We start from the raw sequence: 21,342 nt of genomic DNA on the forward strand, positions 1-21,342 counted from the left end.
CTAGAGACACTAATGGATTTTCTGCTGCTGTCACAACAGCAAACGCATATATTATTAGACCAAACAGTGAACAGGGGAATTTCATGGGAACAGAATGTGGCATAAACAGGCACTTTATATGCAATGAGTCAGACCGGAGTCCACATTTGAAATGATCCACTGTTCACTGGCAGCCAAACACTGCACTTGCTAATTGAGAGATTGCAGAGTTAAGTTATTCTGCTTTGATGGGGAAAGATTTGAGAGCTGCATTCACTGATATTTTCTGGCTCTCTTCAGCTTCATCTTCTGTATAACTTATATTTTCTTCCACAAAGACGCCCTGTTAGTCAGCCTTTAGTTAGTCAGCAAAACCATTTATCATCCCGTATTGGTAGTTCATTTTGTTTTATACGGTTCAGTGTAGGCAGATAATTGTGTTCATGTGCAGTAAATGTCATCTTACAATGAAATTACCCGAATTGGGAAATTGCTTTTTTAATTATTCATGTAGTCAGCTCTCAGAAAGCTCTTTAGCCTTTTGGAAAAATAAAATGCAGGAGACGCCGAGGAGACACAGGAAGAGGAACACTTTTCTTTCCTCCACATGGACTCTGATTCCTATGTGGGATAATGTTGACGTCAGTAATTTCACCTGTCATTACCCTCACAAATAGCGCTCCCTGTTTAATCTGCATTTCCATCACTAGGTGCTTTTATTAGTACAAAAAAACAGCGCTAATGGTTGGAAAAGATTAGCTTCTCACTCAAACACACTCAGACACACACTCAGGGTCTTCAGCCTTGAGACTGTCTTCTGTCTTGTGGTTTTATCGTTGGTTCTGATCTTTATTTTCAGCCTTTGTTCTTTGTACAACACTTTTTTGATGTTTGTTTAAAGTCCTGGGCTTCATTTTCCGTGCCATTGCGTGAGATCTTGCCCTCATTTTTACCCCGTTTACTCAAATTTCCCAAAAGGCCTGTTTGAAAGAAAGTCAATGTCACGTCACATTTGAACGACCTTCGCATTGATCGACTTGATTTTCTTCATATAAATGAGCCACAGGCCTCCGACGAGAGAGGAGTTGTTCATGACAACAAACACATGAGTGGAAGTTTCCTGGCTCCTCGTCAGATGTAATGAGCAAACAGAAGAGTTATGATTCTTCAAGTGAATGAGATGAACGTGGTGTGACTCATGCTGCTCGTGCTCTGCCTCCCTCAGCGGAGCCAGAAGGAGGCTCGCCCAGCTGCCTGTCTCCCTGTCTAAACAACATCCATAACACAGTGCACAGTACATCAACCACACACCACTTGTTTTTAAATCTATCAGGAGGATATACTGTCGTCATGAAGACTCGCTCCAACTTTCCAGCAACTCCTGACAGAGGCAAATTGTTTGTAATGTTTTTCAATTTACTTATTCGTTTTACAAATAAGTTGGAATTCAACATGTGTCTGTTAAGGATTTTTAGAAACCTTCTATTCTGTGAAGTCCAATCCAGAGTTTTTGTCTTTGAAGAAAACAGCAGCCTCCTGCTTTTAAAATGATGCAGATCATGTTTGACACCTCTGAAAATTTCTCCTAAATGTGGCTCTAAGTAACTTTAAACCTGCTGGAAAAGATTTTTACACTGTCATTATAGACTTAGAGCTGCTAACAAACCCTGTAAGCTAATGTTTTAAAACACAGTTTTGAAGTGCTTCACACGCAAAAACAAACATGTGAGTGTGAGTGCATAAACAAATGAGTGCCCCCTTTTTTTTATGAACCTAATTTCTGGCATTAAAACTTCATTAAAGTCCAGAAAAATGGAGTTGAATAGAGTTGTAAATCCTCAACCTTCCCAATAAAACAAGTCAAAACGTTTCTACAGCCAGGGCACGCGACAGAGTTCTTAATGAAGCAAAACAGAGGAGGAAGATCCCCATTTCAAAACACACCTGAAGGTACATTCCCTGTGCGTGATCAAACAACATCCTGATGTTGAGTCAGCGCTGCAGGCTCGTCAGGTGTTTATCAACGAGCTGGATATCCCGGCTTCTGATTGGCTCACTGTGTTTTTTTTGTTCCAGTGACACAGCTTTGAGTGTCCTTCCTCTGACTTAATATCAACAGGACAAGACATGAGAGGAGTTGACACTCTTCCTTCTCCTTAACCGGTGAATCAGTTAGTAGTATCCATATGGACGTTTATGATTCAGCCTTACAGGGAAATTGTTCATCTCCGTACAGATGTTTACCTGCCTGGTTCTTGTTTGTACGTGCCACCTGATCATACTTCACATTCAAGTGTCTAACTGCTGTGACATGCTATAGACTCCAGTATAAACCGTAATTACAGCCCTGCTCACTGTTTATTTGTTTTTAAGGGCTTATTTTTTTACAGCTTTGCTCCCCATCGTAAATGTGCTTTACTGTATCTGACAGGATGGTGTCTGGTGGGATATGGGGATCAACAAAGGGAATTTTGTGAGCCATTAATCCCCCACAGGTCGGTCTGTTTCTCTGTCATCCAGTAATGGCCTAATTAAGGAGAACAGTAACCCGTGGGAGCGCCACCCACCTTGTGTGCTCCGCGCTCTGAACCGTTCCTGTTGTCTATATTAGGATGTCAGGTTCAAAGGAGGTGTTTTTTTCATGTTAATGACGTGGAACAAACTACTGGACCAGGTTTCCAAAGGAATCCTGTTTCATTATAAGTCAGTGTAAATAGGTTAATTGTATTAATCAGCAGCAGCTGCAGCAGGATGGTCACTGCAGCCTTGTTTCATACTAAACTGACAGAGATTAGATGAAAATTTTTTGTAATTCCCAAGTGTTCCTGTTTATTATATTTTCTTTTTCAGTTAGTAGTAATTACAAATATTAGCTTGTAATAATATTAACAGTGACATCTTTTAAATCTCTTCTTAAAGCACACTGTAATCTGAGAGCTTAACTTTGAGTTTTATTTCTGTTTCAATCTTTATCTTTGATCTTACATTACTGAAATTGATTTTATCCATTTTGCCATAAACTCCATTGATTTCATAATTTAGTTTGAGTAGTTGTCTATAAGTAAAGGTTATTATTATTATTAGTCTATAAGATGTATTCAAGAATTATTTAAGAGTTAATACATGTATTCTTTTTTAATTTAATGAGGGATGTAACAGCTATGTAATGGTCTGCCATGACCTTTTACACAGATATTCATGGTTCTCAGAAGATGAACCCTAATGACGTTGGTGATGCTCTGACGTTTTCCACTGGTACCACCCTCAGTTTGACATTTGTGATTTTGACTAACATGTCTCAGCAATTAGTTTACTGGATGGATTCCTGAGAAATGTGGTTCAGATATCAGTGTCAGCCTCAGGATAAATTGTAATAACTTTGATCCCCCGACTTTTCATCTTGTGCCATCATTTAGTCAAAATTTCACTTTGTCCAAGTCTTTGATTTGTGTTCAATCCCTCTTCCATTACACAGTCTAACAACTTAATGAAAGGTTTTTAAGCCTAGAAGTTTTGTCTCTAAAGAAACAGCAGCACAAAAATGTAAATCATGACTGAAACCCTCTGAATGTCCCACTGAGTAATGTTAATTAGTAAAAACATTCAGTAGTACTAAATACTTCATTATAAGCCAATAGGAAATTAGTAGCAGCAGCAGTTAGATTAGCAGCAGCTGTAGGATCATCACATTTGGTAAAATCTTTATCTTTTAAAGCGTGACTTGTATTGATTGGATTAAATTTCTTTATCAGAATAAATTAGGACTAGCACTCCTTATATCTGCCATTTACCCATAGGCTTTACCCTTGATTTTTGTTTATATCTTACCATTTATTCTTCAAGGTAAATTACTTCTTGTTAAGGCTTTAAACATCTTTTTTCCTGTTTGCTGCTAAAAAAAGTGCACAGTGAATCTAAAAACCTGAGGGAACTTACATCCTGTCATTAGAAGAAAGGACAGCTCAATATTTACTTGTGATTCCTGACTCTTATTTTTGCAGACCTCAAACAGAGAGGAGAGAAATCCAGGGGCCTGTTGTAGTTTCTCCTCTTTAAAACACGTTGGGTAATGATTAACTGGTGCCTTGTTTCCTCTCTGGGAGCTGCTTCACCTCTGGCTTTCACTGTGTGAGCTCGCGCTGTGCGTTTCCCCCCCTCCCACTGTCAATATAATACTTCAGAGATCAAACCCTGAACCCCCCTCCCTCCACACACACAGTCAGCCAGTCAAGCTTCAAAGCACCTGTAGATCAGCTCCTCCCTCCTCACAACCACATAAGTCTGTCTGCCCCGTCTGAAAACTGATTCATATTGGTTCTGTGTGCAGTGTGTGTATTAATGAAAGGCTTTGAAGTCTGAAAAAACACCTAAATGATGAGCTCCTGGGGGAATTTACTACAGAGACTCATTGCTTAATACCAGTTTATGAAAATCTATTCCAATTTATTTTCTATTTCACCTTTTAAAAAAGTGAAAGGTCCGGCATTATAAATTTAATTTAAGCAGAAGTAAAAAAAAAAAAAGGCTAACAGAAAAATATGAGAAATAAAAGTGCTCATAATGAAGAGGTTTGTTTTTATCTTCAGTTTTGATTACTTCCTGCTTCCATATCAGCTGAAAGAAAGTGAGGAAATGCACAAAGGGTGGTCAAAGGAGGAAAAATGAAACCCTATGACACACAGGAAAGACATAAATAAAGATTGTATTTGTAATATTTAGTGGGATTATGTCTTGTTGTATGTAAAATCTAATATTTGAGCTCAGTACAATTTAATTTTCAAAGAATTACCACCAAAATCTGCAACTCCCTCCAGCTTTTTAGTGCTTTATATTGAGTCTCAGTTTGTAGTTTAGCCTAAATTTAACTTAAAGGTCAAAAAATACCATTCCAGAAGAATAATAATGTTGCAATTGCTAGATGAGTAAATAAGTTAACAAGTTTTTGCTAACACTTTTTGGCATATCAGCTTAAAAGGTGATGATAAATCAATGTTTACAACTTGTTTCCTCTTCCCATTTAGCAGCCAAAAAAATCTAAAAATTCAATCTGAATATACACATAACCTGTTGATCTGTTTAGACTATGTTGTTTAGACTAGAGGCAGCGACACGCTGTAACATTGTCTTTCAATCACCACAATTCAATATGCCGTAAAGACCATTGTTCGATTGCTCCGGGCTGCTCTCGTCTGCCTGTTTTTTCTTCAGCCTGTCTGGCACCACATCTCGAGGCCTCGGGGTTCTGTAAACAATCCTCGCCTGTAGATGTGTTTACGGGCTTTTTCCTCGAAAAACATGGCTCATTGTGTCCCTGCTGCTCCTGATAATCAGGCTGTGGGTCACAATGCCCCGATCTAAAGCTGACTGAGGTCATCTACTTCCTGTCGATTGTCAAGGAGATCGGTGTGGTGGCTGTGATAAACCGGGTCAGGAAACTGGTAGAGACTGGGAGTGTTGAATGGAGCTGGAGGCGAAGGGACTGGGAGTATGGTCAGGCCTGGAGGTGGAGCTGGAAATGATAATGACAGTGGAAATAGTGGTAATAGTGCTGGGAATGGGAACAGGAGTAGGAATGATGCTGGTTTCTCTATCCACACTTCAGTCACAACACTTGTCTTAAAATAAGATTTATAGCTCTGATTTCTCGGTATAGCTCTGTAACTTTATTCAGTTCTTTTGGAGCCACACAAAATAAGCTTTGAGCAACGGAAATGAGCATGTGTCATGCCCTCCACTTTTCTATTTCAGGGCCTTAACGGTGCAATTTTCTCCTCCCTAAAACAAAAGCCTGCTTTTAAACGGTGGCTTTATCCGCTAGTGCTCCCTCCCAATTGCTTGGCTCAATGAGGAAATTCCCTGTTGAAATGCAGAAGTAAACCACCTGCTTTTATGCTAAACACAGCCGCAAGACAATGAGAACAAACTGCAGACTGCGGAGAGAAGGGACAAGATCTTATCCGTTGGTCAAGGATAAGGAAGATTAAATCCATTTCATCCTAGGCTCAGGGACACTCCTGAAGACGCGGTGAGGTGGTGGAGGGGGGAGCATTAACTTTGCTATCTCATGGCTGAACTCCTGTCTTTGGGACCTCATTGACTCTACAGACACAGGAACACATTACAAACAGCCCCTGGAACGACGCGTGGAATAAACACTGCGCCCTAAACAGAACCAGATGTTCCTCCAGCTATGAACCAGAGAGCCTGTGATCCTGCCCTGGGCTGGGCTGATCCCCCAGCGTCACCGAGGCAAACCAGCTCCAGCTTTAGGCCTTAGCAAAACAGCTCTCTTCCTGTGCCTCAAGGAGCAACTTTTCCTATTCTGAGAGGCCTTTATTCTGCAATGTATGCATTTCATTTGGAGAATATTAATGCTATAAGAGACTGAAATGACATCTTTGAAGTGACCTGCTGACTACGAGGCCTGTTACTTAAGCAGAAGTGTGTAATTGCGATAGCTTTAGCTTTCATGTGGCCTGAGATAAAATATTTTTATGACCCATACCTGCATATTTGCTGGACGACAAACTCAGATTACAACCTGCGTCCAAAGTGAAAACACAAATAAAAAACAAAACAGAGTGTTTATTCCATGCTAGTAGCTCGGAGAGGCTATATGCTAAATGCTAATATCAGCATGCTAACATGCTAAAACATGCCGATGTTCAGGAGGTGTAATGTTTACTATGTTCACCTTCTTCATATGGCATGTTAGCATTTAGGTACAGCTTAGGTTGAGGGGAAATTTGTTTGTTGTTTTGTGGTTAGAAAAGAAGGTATGATAGAGTAGAGGTAGAGTCTAAACCACTTCTTGATTTAATTGATTGATTTATTTGTTAGCTGACTTTGAGCAAGTGTACTGTAAGGTATTGTGTGTTTATGACTAACGTAACAGTGCTAAAAATACATAAGAAACATCAAGTAAGATAACTCACTAATCAGTTTCAAATCTAGTTTAAGTTAGTTAAACTTAACATTAGCTAACATCCAAGCCTTTGTTTAGCATGTTAGCATTTGCTAATTAGCAGTAAATGCAAAATACAGCTTAGGTTAAGGGGAAATTTGGTTTTCTGGTCAGAAAACAAAGTATGATGGCACTCAACCATTTATTCTGAATAGTTTATACCATTTCTATGTAATTTCTTCATTAAAAAATATGTTACCTTTCAGTAAGTGTAATGTAAGGTACTGCATGTTTACAACTAGCATATTAATAGCAAAAGAACAAAAGAAACATCTTTTGTCTCACTGATCAGTTTCAAACAAACCTGACCACTTCAAACAGTAAAAAGTTTCCATGTCTTCATCCATTTACATGGGGTTTACTGTAACTGAACACAAAGGACAAAATATAAAAAGTACATTACAAACTCCAAGAGCCCAGGCCTTTACTGTATGAGTCACAAGGTTTGGCTTTTACAGAGAACTGTTCCTTCATCGTCTACTGTACCATGACAAAGCTAAAGTTTTTTCTTTACTGTAATACAAATGGAATTCTGTACCACAAGCACAAATGAACAGCTTCATTTTGAGTCTAATAGATAGTCTGTGGGTTTGGAGGCTGGGGTTTGGAGGCTGGGGTTTGACCCGCGGAAAGTGCTGCGTATGTAGTTAACATCAGCATGTGAGAGGGCCGCTCTCCAACCCACCAGTTGTGTAACTGCAGGCTCGGAGCTGCGGCAAGTCTCAATTTGGAGGGGAATGGAAGCGGTTTCCTCCCAAAAGAACGAGGGTGGATCCAGTCAAGTCCATACGAACTGGATGCTCACTTTATTTCAAAACTTCATTCTGGGAACAGAAAGAAAAAAAGAAAAAAGAAAAAACAAAACAAGCCAGATTCCACCCAGGAGGAAAATATTTGCATCATCTAATAACGCAAGCCTGAAACCATAATGCTTGTCAGATGAATAAATGATGCTGGGGAATGTGAAAATCTGTTGTTTTCAGTGAAAATATACATGGGCCATGGAGACTAATCCCACAAAGTTGTTGCCTCTCCAAACTTCCCCGTCCCGAGTTTTGAGTTACAACAAAAGCACGTTCCCCCTGCCAAGACAGCCATCAAGGTTTTCAACTCAAAATTTATGGACTGTCATTAGTGCTTCAGGTTCACAGAGTTGTGAAATATCAAAGGCCCTGTTGTCTTCTCTTGGAAATCAAAACTTCTACCAACCCTATCTTCCAGAAATTACATCTTCATATGAGTGTCTATCCCTCTATATCTCTATATAACTTTTACTGCCTGAATTATATTCACTGGGAACATTTTTTTTCGAGTCCAGTTAGGAAGTGGTTGGGGTAAATGGTGGGTGTATGGTGTAGGACTTTGACTCAGGAGAGTGTGGTTAGGTTTAAGCAAATGGTTAAGATTAGGGAGGGATTAGGATTTTGGTTAAACCTGCAATAACAGATTTTTTTGGCATCATAAAGAAGCTGCAAACACAGATTATTCCCTATAAATGTTAATATGATGAGCAAACAGTTGCCTGTTTACTTTAAAGGAGCTATTTGTAAGTTTTGCTATTGCTACATAGCTAATGTTAGCATTAACACCTGTTTCCTTACCAGTCTAGAAGAAATGTTATGAGTTCAGCATCAATTATTGTTTTACTTGCCAAGAGCTGTCTCCAGCACTAAAAAGCAACGGCAATGTTAACTTTTGTTTCGCCTCTAGTTCAATCACTTCTTTTGCTCTACTGAAGTTAGCATGCTAACCAGCTAACACCAGCCCAGCCAGCCCGTCTCATCACTTTCCAATAGCAACTCACTTCAGCAAAGTTGCCAAAGCTTGATTTCATTAAACAGACTGACCTGACTTTACTGAACTTTTGTGTGTTGGACAGTGATTTTCATAAGGAGAGAGCCATCTGGATGACATGTGACAATGCAGTAGCTTTAAACATTTCCAGGAAGTGTGAAATTTGTTAGAAGTTTGACACCAAAGAAATGAAAAGGAAGGGCAAAGTGTGGTTATGGTTACTGTGGGAAATAAACGTTTGATGGTGTATCTTGTGTCAAACAGAGAGTCCTATAAGCCAGCGCTGGAAGAGGAATACAAACCTCTCTCAGTGTCCTCCATTTGTCCTCGTCATGTTCTCCCCTCATCGTTAGAGACAGACCACCAATAACAACACTTAAGTTAATTCATATAGCTGCGGCAGGGCTGATACTGTACGTCGTCCCACATCAAGAGGGGTCGTAAGTTTGCTCCCCCCACCACAGCCAATATGTCTGTCAACAGCTGTGAGCTAAATGGCCAAAATGCAAATGTGATGCCAAATAATTAGCCTTGTACAAATCCTGCTGCGCTCTGATAAAGCTCTGTGTTCAGCCCAAAACCCAAACTGGTTGGTGTACAAACTCTTCAAATAACCCTCTATTATCATTCCACTGCTCTGGCACAGACCGCAGAACAACAAAAATAACAAGAGTCATTTGGCGCCCAAACATCCCATGCATCTGTCGTGCATGCTGAGGCTTTGATAGTTTCTGGATCGCCCACAGAGAGAGAACCAGATTCCTTTCCTCAAAATAGCTGGCCGTTAAAGTTGATGATGTGTTTAAATTTTGCAGTCTTTTGTGGAGATGCAGAAGTGGGAATTTCCCACTTGTCATTTAATGTGGGGATGGAGGGACACTGCAAATAAACATATGACACTGGTAAAGACAAATCACTCTGAGGGGTCAGAGAAATAAGATTTCATTTTCCTCTGAGGGTGAGAATGCTGCTCTCTGAACGGCATTTTCTCTGCACAATATCCTGATGAGCTGTTTTACAAAAGGAGATCATGTAGTAACTCTAAAGAGGCAGTCTGATGGGATAGAAATCTCTGCTGAGCTGATGCCCATGTCACTCAGGGTAGGAAGTGTTTGCTCTAGAATAAGAGCATGGCTATTAGTGATGCATAATTTACTCGTCCTATCTGAAAATAAAGCAGTTTCCTAACCTGGAAAATCACTCCTGCCATATTGACCTAGGTCCAGTGTATGTTCACAAACAAAGAAATCCACCTGATTAGTTTTCGAATCCCTGTACATATATAGTATATATGTATGCAAGTCACATAACTAACTTCTGCATCTATCTTACAGTGTATTTTGGTGTATTTTAGTTATTGTGTGGAGGTGTGGGGTAACATGTACATGAGTAACTTAAACCTGTTGTTGATATTACAGAAGAGAGCAGCAAACACACCAACAGTTTATTAAGTCTGGACTACTGGAAATTAAAGGACTGAGTTGACTTACAAACATTACAAGTTATGCACAGGAAACCAGAAAATGTACAAAAGCTGTTTTTAGTTCAGAGGAAAAAGATCACGGGAGGAATTTTAATTTTAAACATCAGTATGCATGGACTACTTTTAAGCAGATGTGTATTTTAGTGGTTGGCGTCAAACTGTGGAATTATTTACAGAATGCTTTAAAAGGTTGTATTAATATTTTCCAGTTCCAAGAAACTGCACAAAGAGAGAATAATGAGACTGTATGAAGTTGTTAGGTAATGTTTTTCCTTACTAATTCTTCATGTTAAGTAAGTAACTGCACTGGACAGGCCATCTATACATTTTTGGTTTTGAGTAAGGGGCAGGTGTAATAAGATTTTTCTTCTTCCTGCTCCTTTTTGGTCATAAAATGTGCAAACAGTGTTGTACTGTGACCTTGAATCACTTTTTTGTTTGGAATTGTGCATTTACACAAATAAAAATAAAATGAAATGAAACGTATTTAAATTCTGTATTCACTGATGCAGTGGGAGAAGTTTCCTCTAAAAAGATGTTCTGCGTGAACTCAGTCAGGACGAGTTTTATCCAAGAACGCTGGCGTTTTCCAAATTACTTATTACCATTTATTTGGTCTGGAATTTTTACCTTCCCATCAGGAAAAAAACAAAATCACTGACACAGCTGATTTAATAGTCAACTAGGAAATAATTTGAAATCCAACACTGCTCGCCAGATCATTAATCCTCTAAATCCAAACCAGTCTGAGCGTCAAGAGTGATATATTACAACTTTTCATCGTCATATAAAAATATAAACTGCACTGCATGAACTACACTTGGGTGAAGACATGGGAGCTTAATATGAAGCAAAAGATCAGTGACACAAATACGACTAATGGTTTTCCTAATACTCCACTATGGCAGCGCTGTGTTTAACCCGTATGCAGGCTCGACGTGTCCGTACCTGCCACTGACTTTTACTGAACCAGCGAGCAGAGAATCACAGGCGCTCTGACAAAGCTGCAGAGTAGTCTGAGGTTTTGTTTCTGTGTGGTTTCTCTTCATCGTAAGCTGCTGAATTTTGGGATTTATCCAAGTGAAGCTCTTGTAAATGCTTCTGGTGTTTACAAAGTGTTTCTTTTTAAGCGTAAAAAAAAAAAAAAAAATAGCCCAGCAGCATGTCAGAGTACCAGGACAAAGCTAAAATAAAAGGGAATTTATGCATTTCTTAATTGATTTTTATGTGGAACAAAGCCAGTTTAGTGTGTGACCTGTTGAGAAGAAAAAAGCGTAGGTGAGTGATTGGGTTACTGTGCTGTCAGGGAGGGAGCAGGGTGTCAGGAGACCTGTGAACAGGTTACGGCTTGTCCTGCATTTAGAGAGCTGGATCTAAGCTGACATGAAGGAATGTGTCTCCAGTGTAGAGCGTGAAATCTGTGCGATGCAATCTGCTCTGTGAGCTCAAAATGATGACCAAGAGATGAAAAAAAAAAAAGCCTCGATCTTTGTGTAGCTAAGAGCATAAATTTAAGTTTTTAAGCAGCAGACTTTTAACCGTGGTGCTTAAAATTCAGGTATGGTGGGAGAATAATAAAGAGAAGGCCATGTATGAGTTGTGGGTCTGATAGAGACTGAACAGATGTTCCTCAAACATTTATTTAGGCTAGGATTCATTAGATTTAAAAGTTTGATGTATTATGATCTTTGAGTGTTTTCAGAGTTCAGCTTGTTATTAAAAACATGAGCTCACACAATCCCTGTCTCCTAGAAATAATTATGTTTATATTTAACTAAACAAACTGCAGTACAAGTATATCAGTTAATATCAAATATTTTGTGATTTGCCAACATAAATATACACTGATCAACATTAAACCAGCTGCCTACTACTGTGTAGATCAACCTCATGCCACTGAAACAGCTCTGACCTGTTGGGGAATGGACACAGGACCTCTGGGGGTGTCCTGACCTGTGGTGTCTGGTACCGGACACTGGCAGCGTAACCTTTGGGTCCTGTGGGTTGCAGGGTGGGGCCTCCATGGACCTGGCGTGTTCCAGCACATCCAACAGATGCTGGATCTGAATTGGGATCTGGGGAGTGTGGAGGCCAGGTCAACACCTCGGGCTCTTTGTCATGTTTTTTGAGAAGTTTCTGAGCAGTTTTTGAAACATGGTAGGCACATTGTCTGATTAGGGAGGCTTTAAAATGTATATGAAAATATACTGTAAAATATAGTATATTACACTGGTGGATTTACCCAAGAGCTTCTGCAATGAGGCAGCAGTTAATGCATGAAAACCATAACAGAGCCATTCAACAATGTATTATCTTGGCAAATGGAAACTATAATCAGCAAACAGGTGTGCCTCTTTCACCATTAAACAAATCAAATATCATCAATATATCATCAAATAAGTACATCAAATATCAATAACTTACTCAACCTGAACAAATGAAGAGCAATACCTTTAACAAAGATCAGTAACTTACTCAAATAATGCACCGGATGCTCAGTCTACTTCAGGAAATATCACATGCAGATGAACATGTTGCAGCAAACAAAGGGAGAGTGTGCAGGCCCTGAACCAGGCCTCTTATCAGTTTAGGTGTGGCACAATAGGCTGAGGAGCTAAGTCCCGCCTTCCTGGGACTGAACAGGAAGTAGGGTTTTCAACAGATATATAAGTCTAATCCTATTGCATAATGACCTTTTAAAAAAACATTTTTTTTTTAATGTTAATATGACATGTTTAGTTAGTCGCCTTGAACAAACCAACTCAATTGATCACTATAGTAAAAAGCTCTGGATAAAGCTAATAAATGGACCTTGAATTAAGATTATTTTGCCTTTTTTTCCGTTTGTTTTATTTTGTCAGTGGCTGATAACTATGAGAAGAAATATAAAATATATACCATAAAGAAAACCAGTACAATAACAGAATATTCTACTGTAGCAGTCACAGATTATAGTATAAAAAAGATCTAACCACACAGAGAGAGAAAATCATGGGTATAAAAGTCCCTGAGTTGCTGTTTCCCTCAGACAGGAGAGAATTCTTGGAGGAGACGAACTACAATCATCGTGGTGTGAACCCTGCCGACCTCAGCTGCCTGAGACTTGACCTCTCGCCCGCTGCTGTGGAGCTGGTTGCGGTATCAGAGGGAGGGAGGCGAACCCTTTTAGTCCGGGGAAATGAATCTTCCACATGCTGCAGGAGGAATGTCATGGTCCAGACGGTCCGGAGTTTCCCCCCTGGGAGTTCAGGAATTTGGACACCTGTGAAATTCCCTTTATTCTGTTCAGGGGGGGTTCAGTCCTCCTTAAGTGGATCTGCAGGCTGGAGAATAAGAAGATGCTTGATTCAGCTGTGAAAGAGTCCTTGTCTCATACTGGACACCTGCCATGAGTTGAGGGTTTTCACACTAAATAAGCAGCTTTTCACTGACATCTTGTAGTTTTCTCATTTAGCTCAAAGTGGATGTTACTTATTCTCAGGAAAAACAGACTCCAACTTTAAGTTTTTATCACCTTGCAACACAAACAAAAATCCATTAAAATGATAAATATTTTGCTGTAATGGTTTGATCTGAGCATAAATGGATTAAGGTGTAAGACAGGATGAAAGGCATTAGCTTCACATAATATACAGGTCTTGAGGAATCCACTCTTGACCCTTTAAAGCACCTAATAAATCACCCCAGACATCACTCTCTCTTTGCTAGCAGAGTTTTATCACCCTCTGACTGGCTTTTTGTTTTTTTCCTTTTTGTTCTAAAACAGTGGCTGGAATTTAAAGAGGAGAGTCTCTGAACTTCACAGGGCGACAAAACTGGACCCTTTTGATGTCCTGCACAGTCAAATCAGTGTCAGCGCTGCCTACGGTCCAGGCAACGTGTTGGTGTCACATTTCATATTCTCTGTGTGTGAAACCTTTGAAGCAGTGTGGCTGCATTTCATGAATGACAACAGAGAGAGAAAAAGTCCTGGCAGAATCTGTTGATGGCACCACAGACGCACAGATGATTATCCTGAATGTAATATTATAGTCTCACATCACACCTTCAACTTATAGCTCAAGGTAACAGGAGCTGAAAGTTTATTGTTCAGCTGTATGTCTGTCTGATTTAATGTCTCTAAATTACAGTCAGGCAGCAACTGTCTGGTGAGTATAGTGGAGCATTTAGCAACTATAAAGTTGTTGGTGGAGACCAAAACAGAGCTTAAAGTAGAGCTACTGTTTGCTAATGCGTTTGCTGTATCAACTGTACACAGATCAGCCATAACATTAAAACCACTGATACAATGTTCTGCTGAAGAATCCTTCATTCATCTGGATGTTACTTTGACAGATACCACCAACCTAAACATTGTTGTAGACCAAGCACACTCCCCACCCAATGGCAACAACACTCCCCAATGTCAGGGGCCTCCCCCAGCAGGATAATGCTCCACCACACCACAAAACCTGCTCAGAAATGTCTCGAGGAACACGGCAAAGAGCCCAAGGTGTTGACCTGGCCTCCAGACTCCCCAGATCCCAATATGACCCAGCATCTGTGAGATGATCCAGAGCAAGTCAGATCCATGGAGGCCCCATCCCACAACCCACAAGACCCAAAGGATCTGCTGCCAATGTCCCGGGTTCAGACACTACAGGAGATCTTCAGAAATCCCGTATCCAAGCCACGACAGGTCAGAGCTGTTTGTAGGGTTAGGGTTAGGGGCCCCTGATATTGGGGAGTGTTGTTGCCACTGGATGGGTGTGTTCTTGGTTTGTGACAATATTCAGGTGGGTGGTACGTGACAAAGTAACGTCTAAATGAATGCCAGAACCAAAGGTTCCTCAGCAGAGCATTGTGTTGTAACAAGATGATCGATGTTAATTCACTTCATCCACCAGTGGTCATAATGTCAGGTGTAAGCTGATCATATGTCTGTATGTGGCCAAAACATCAAAAAAGCAGATTTAAAATTGCACCAGCAGAAGTTATAATTAACTAAAACATGCAGTTAAACACACCACCATATACAAATATGTGTACACTTGAGTGGTTATGTGCTGTTGCTGTTTATTCGCAATTTACAGAGAATTATGAAGATTAAAGAGCGACTGTAACAGAAGTAAACCCTAAAAAGGTGGTTCACAAACTAAAGAACAGAGAAAACAACAAAAACAACAGTGGCTGTGGTCAAAGATGAAAGCAGCTGAGGGAAATTTGAACATGTAGAAGCTGTTTAACTTGGTCATCAATCATGTCATATGTCTCGACTCACAACACTTTATTTTGGAGGAGGTGACCACAAGACCTACACATTGGCAAAGAACTGTAAATAGAGACATTTCCGCAGAGTCTTGTGAGGACTGAGACCAGCTGCTGCACCGGCTCCAGCAAATATTATAAAGCACAGACTGTACAGAACTCTGGTGTTATGTAATTCTCAATGTATGGCTGAAATAGTTTCCTGGAGCTGCAGACACTTGTCATAACTTTCTGAATATTATAGAATAACTTTTCTACTGCTGCCAGAACATTAAGATCCTCCAGAGGACGTCAGGATTTGTGTCTCTGACTGGTTTGACACATGTTCTGACTTAGCTGAGAGAGTCCTTCATGGGACAAACAGGACATGAAAGATTTAAGACAACGGTATATTCTCATGTCCGTTCAGGGTTCACTAATAAACATGTCAGAACGCAGAATTAGTTCATTTTTAATATTCATCAGCTGACCACGAGCAGGAGGAGACCAAAGAGGCAGAGGAGTTCAGACAACATGAAACATGAGAGCGCCCTCTGATAACTTCATTAGCGAGATGAATTAAGGCCTGTGTTCGTCCTATGAATTCTGATTAGCAGGTCATAAAATCCGTCCTCCTTCATGGTCAGAGATAAGACGACTGATTGCAATGTCCCCTCAAAGTCAGACAGTCTCAGCTCGTTGACCTGTGGATTATTTTTACCTAATATTATTTTTCTTTTAATCCTAATCATCCAGCAGACCTCACTGTGACTCTGTGCAGCAGATACCTCAGATGTTATGATGTGTTGCAGTGCTTGTTTACATTGTACACCACTGATAAGCATGTTTTGTTTATAGTTTACAGTTTAGTAGTAATTCAGGCATGCAGGTAAAGTATAAACAGTTACAAGATAAAAACAGAAAAGAGAAAATATAAAATATAAGCTGCATAAACTGCATCATCTTTTTAAAAAATGAAATATGTACTTGTGACTGTTTTTTAAAGATATACAGTATCTCTCCGGTGTGAACAAATGAGCTGAGCGACAGAGACAGGATAAGAGAATCAGAAAGTGTTGAGAGATGGACAAACATGTTATTGGTTTCGGTTTTGTTGACAATAAGAAAAATATAGAATATTGGCAGTTTTACCCAAATGCAAGAAATAGCAAAGATATAAGTACGGTGGCCCTGAAGGTCAAAGTATAATTCCAATCCAGAAAACCAAAGAATATTTCATAAAACATGACATTTTAGAAAACACAATGTTTTAGAAAACACAACATTTCAGAAAACACATTTCAGAAAACACATTTCAGAAAACACAACAATATTTCAGAAAACAAAACAACATTTTAAAACAAAATAACATTTCACAAAACAAAATATTTCAGGAAAAAAAATCACAAAAAACAATGACATTTCAGAAAATGTGACATTTTAGAAAACACAACAACATTTCACAAGTTGTGTTTTCTGAAATGTTGTTGTGTTTTGACCTTCAGGGCCACATTAAACTGAATCCAAGATAGATCTTAAGCCTGCACTGACACACATATAAACCATGTGCATCAATGTGTACACTCACGTTGCACCAGTTTGAGACCCTGTCAACTGACCCTTCATCAAGTGTTTGTGGTTCAGGATCAAACACACAGTGAGACTGTCTCCATGCATGAACGCCTCAGTGGTTAATTACATTATGTGACCTCAGATCTGTTGATGATCTGCTAAATCATCACTACAAAGATACAACTGACGGGGGAGGACACTGCATCCTAATGCATATCGGCTCGACTAGTTATGGATTTGAGACATCCTATAGATTCATATAAAGCCTTCTATTATTCCTGAGCCTTCCCCTTAAAATACATGTTGACAAACACCAGAGCCCTGCAATTAACCGGCCTCTGCCTCTGCGACACAGTGACTGCTGCTGACGAAGGTTCAGCAGTTGTTCCCCTGTCATATAAACCCTGTAATTACCTCGTGGTGACCGAGGCATCTTCTCTCTGTGAGGCTGTCAGGACGGTACAGAAATAGCCCCGTCTCTCTCCTCCCATGCTCTCCAGAGAAACACCGGAGTCATGATCCTGCTCCAAGGCTCTGCACCCGGAGCCGCTTTCCTGACACTGTGTTTCAAATATAAACAGGAAGTAGGAGCTGTGTTGTAGAAACTGTGCCAGGAAGTGTGCACTAAAGAGCTGGGGAAGTGTTGAGGGACCGACTTGACGTGGTTGGCTGTTCTACATGCTGGATAAATGGGTAATAGAGTTATTGTTGTACTCATTGAACATCAGTTATCATCCGAAGAGACAAGGAGCAAACCAGAAACCTGCCTGATTGATATCTGGGGCAGCAGCAGGATACATAAGAAGATTTATACTGGGAGGTTTGCCTGAGCAGCTTGAAGGGGAATTTAATTTTACATTGATTGAAGTACATCTAAGTGGCTTCCAGACACTGATACTGAGATATGGTGTGTTTATAGAAGTGGTGCAGGGATGATGTATTTTTGTAGATCAGCCCTGAAGTCCCTCGACAAAAAGCCACTGGGATTTTTTCATTGGGTTTTGGATTATTGCAGAAAATAAGCTCAGTGACCAGCAAAACTTTGTGATATTGACCTGTTTTGTTCAGCAAGATAAACACTAAAATGCTAACTTACTTCTGAGTTTTAGAACTCATTCCTGCACCTCTTTATAAGCAATACACCTAAAGCCTTGAGTGTTTACAGAAGGCTCGTTTTATCTAACTGTGACACAAACTAGTAGTAAAAGGAACAAAAGCCGAAGGATAAGGAGTAATGCAATTGTTCAAGTTTACAATTCATATTCTACCCCCCACCCCTCCTCCAGTCTCATCCTCTTTTCTTTTCTCCTGCAGTGGTAGGAAAAGGCTACACCATTTAATCTGATCCTTCACCACCCTTTCATCAAGACTTTGGGTGTTTCCATTTCCTCTTGTTGAAGATTCAAACCTGTGACCTCTGAGGTCCAAAGCTAGTGTCCTATCCCCTGTGCTACCAGACCTGAACCCTGGATGCCTCGTTCTTTCAGCCTTTGGGCATTTGCATTCACTCTGTAACTCACTCTGCAACCTCCAAATTCTCAACCAAGCATCTTAAGAGGTTATAGTGCAGGACCAGGAGGGGTTGTGGGTTGGAGTTGTTCCACAGTTGCAGAGTGGTACAGCAGAAGAATGCTGGGCCCATAACACAGAGGTTGATGGATTGAAACCATCTCCTACCATGGGAGTTAATTTATTGTTTTTGATCACCAATGGCTGAAATTTGGCCTCACAGCCCGAGGCTGGTGAAACACTTCTCTGTGTTTCTGGAGGTTATAACACAAATAATGGTTGAACTTGTGTTTCATTTAATTCAGCCTTAAAGTATTAATACTCATGTCTGTTACACCCAGCTGCACCCAGTGCTGTGTTATTAACTATACATCCATGTGCCAATGATTACCACACGCAATATTTCATAAGAGGGTAAGAGGATTGTTCGCTCCCAGCCATGAATTTTTGTGATATTAATGTAATTACTTGCTGCATTCCTGATGCACTCTAGCCTGTTCATACATGTTAGATCAGGGTTTAGATCTGACCGTCTCAGTTCATTACATAGTTTAATGGCTGCAAAAGTCTGAAGTGGAAAGGTTTTTGGGGGAACGTTGGCAAAAAAACAATTTGGCAGCAAATCAGGTGTGAATAAAATCAGATCTCCTCCACCTGTAAACACTATACAAATCTTTTGTTGGAAATGAAATTATATTTTTAAGTGATTTTACTTGTTAAAGGTCAAAAAAAGTTGATAAAGGCCAGATATTAGAGGTGAATAGGATATCAAATGTAACAGATATCACCATGAAACTTCCCCAGGTGATTATTTAGATAAAGATAATTATTTTTTGCATTAAAAGTTTAATGTTTAAATGTGCAAATGAGGCATTATCTAATTAAATATGTGCCAGAATATTGCATCAGAATGCTAACTTTCGGTGAATTTAGGAGATTCAAATCGTTAAAGCGTAGTCAAATAAAAACCTAAATGTTTATTGTGGACATTTTCTTTTCTACTAGTTTGAAACAAGACAATATATTATGGAGGCAAAATAGCCCAAAATCTCAAAGATGACCAGTGCATGAAAAAACAATATTTTTGCCTTGTAGTGTCTCGCCTGAAGTTCTCTGACTTCCACCAGTTCATGTCTCCAGAGGACACACTGTTCAGCTGCTGCCCTCAGACACAGAGGTAAAACTAATGTTATCGGCTAAAGGCCAAAACAACCTGTCAGTACTGGTTAGAGGAAATACTTTGATGTTACATCTGACTGTGCTACTATAATACCACGCATGACGATTACCCGCAGCGCTGTGAGGCATCGCCGCAGCCATTCCCCTGGTTATGTAACCGCAGAATAAAGTGAGAACATGGGCTGCTGTGGAGAGGTATGCTTCACCAGTCATTATAGATTAGATAACAAATATCCATACGCTGGCATTTCGTGAAGTCAGCTCAGTTTGTTTGGATTAACCATACGATGGCTGTAGGCCTGCTTTACACAGCCTAAAGCATATAAACTCAGACTGAAAGGGAAAACACATTAACCCTGACCTACAGCAGAGACTTAACCTTCACAGAGACATGCCAGCCTGACTGCCCCCGGGCTCTGACCCCGGCTGTTATCTGACTGTTTGCAGTGAGCTGCTTTTCTTCAAGAGCTTCAGATATGAGCTTTTATGCAGCTTCTGTGAAAGTACTCGACTTTAACTGACACGGTGTCAGTCTCTGAATCAGCTCAGAGACACTGAGAGACCTGGAAGGACCTCACCAGAGGTGGAGAGTAACATTACAAGTAGATTTACTCAAGCACAGTTTTGAGATACTTGTACTTCACTTTAATAGAACTTTATGCTTCTACTCTACTTGATTTAAGAGTGAAATACGAGTAGCCTCTACTGCACTACATTTATCTGACAACTACAGTTACTTGTTACTTTGCAGATAAGGATTTTAATCACAATATATATGATCATCCTCTAAATTACGATGTTTTTAATTGGCCAAACTGCGGTATACAAAGTAAATTAAAACTAGCTCTTTATTAATAATCATCAAATAATGTAACTTAATGTATGATATAACACTACGCTGTGTTATTAGTACTACTACCTTTGATACTTAAAGTATAATTTACTGGTCATGCTTAAGACTTTTATTTCAATTGCAGGACTTGACTGAATATAAATATACTCAGGATACATTATACTTATACTCTGCTACATTTCAGATGGATATTTTGTACTTTTTATTTTGTAACTTTTTTATTTTTTTCCCCTCTAAACCTCTCTGATGAGTTCATTCCAACAACTGTTCAAGGCCCAAAGAAATAAATGTATATAATGTTTCACTAAAAAGATTTGAGAAATGTCTTGAAAACAGATTTGTGAAGCAGAACTTTGTTTATTTAATAATCATCTCTGAACTCTAACCACTGAACTAAACTACAAATTAATCAAAACTAACTCCACCTCGAGCAGCTAAACAATCTAATAACGTCACGTATGATAATATATCAGTCACAAAGGACAGTTTACTGTAGAACAAGCGCTTGAATTCTTGAAAAAAAAGACATTTTCCATGTTGTGACAACAGCAAACTAACATCCCAGCCCTTCCCTTTTCCTTTTGTCCATCTCCTGTGAAAAGATTTAAGATGTACCAAACTTTTTTTTTCCCTCTACATGAACGTGTGAGAAAGGAATTCCGACGTCCAAACACACACCCACTCCCAAACACACAGGCCAGATTTTTGCTCATTTTGCTGCCCTGTGATAATGTTTAAACTGGTGTGTGTGTGTGTGTTTCATGTGTTACTTTAGGGACTTTT

At 39.7% G+C, this 21,342-nt stretch overlaps 1 long non-coding RNA gene across 1 annotated transcript; it reads right to left on the reverse strand.

Annotated features, from left to right (window-relative positions):
* Window positions 1-4,571: 4,571 nt before the first annotated feature.
* LOC108886724 (uncharacterized) lies at window positions 4,572-12,786 on the reverse strand. Its single transcript, XR_001961491.2, has 3 exons — window positions 12,696-12,786; window positions 12,133-12,295; window positions 4,572-5,488 (listed from the first exon to the last, which is right to left on the reverse strand). It is a non-coding gene; the product is annotated as an uncharacterized LOC108886724 (long non-coding RNA).
* Between the last annotated feature and the right edge of the window lie 8,556 nt (window positions 12,787-21,342).

Source organism: Lates calcarifer, linkage group LG19 (assembly GCF_001640805.2).
Source record: "Lates calcarifer isolate ASB-BC8 linkage group LG19, TLL_Latcal_v3, whole genome shotgun sequence".
NCBI lineage: Eukaryota > Metazoa > Chordata > Actinopteri > Centropomidae > Lates > Lates calcarifer.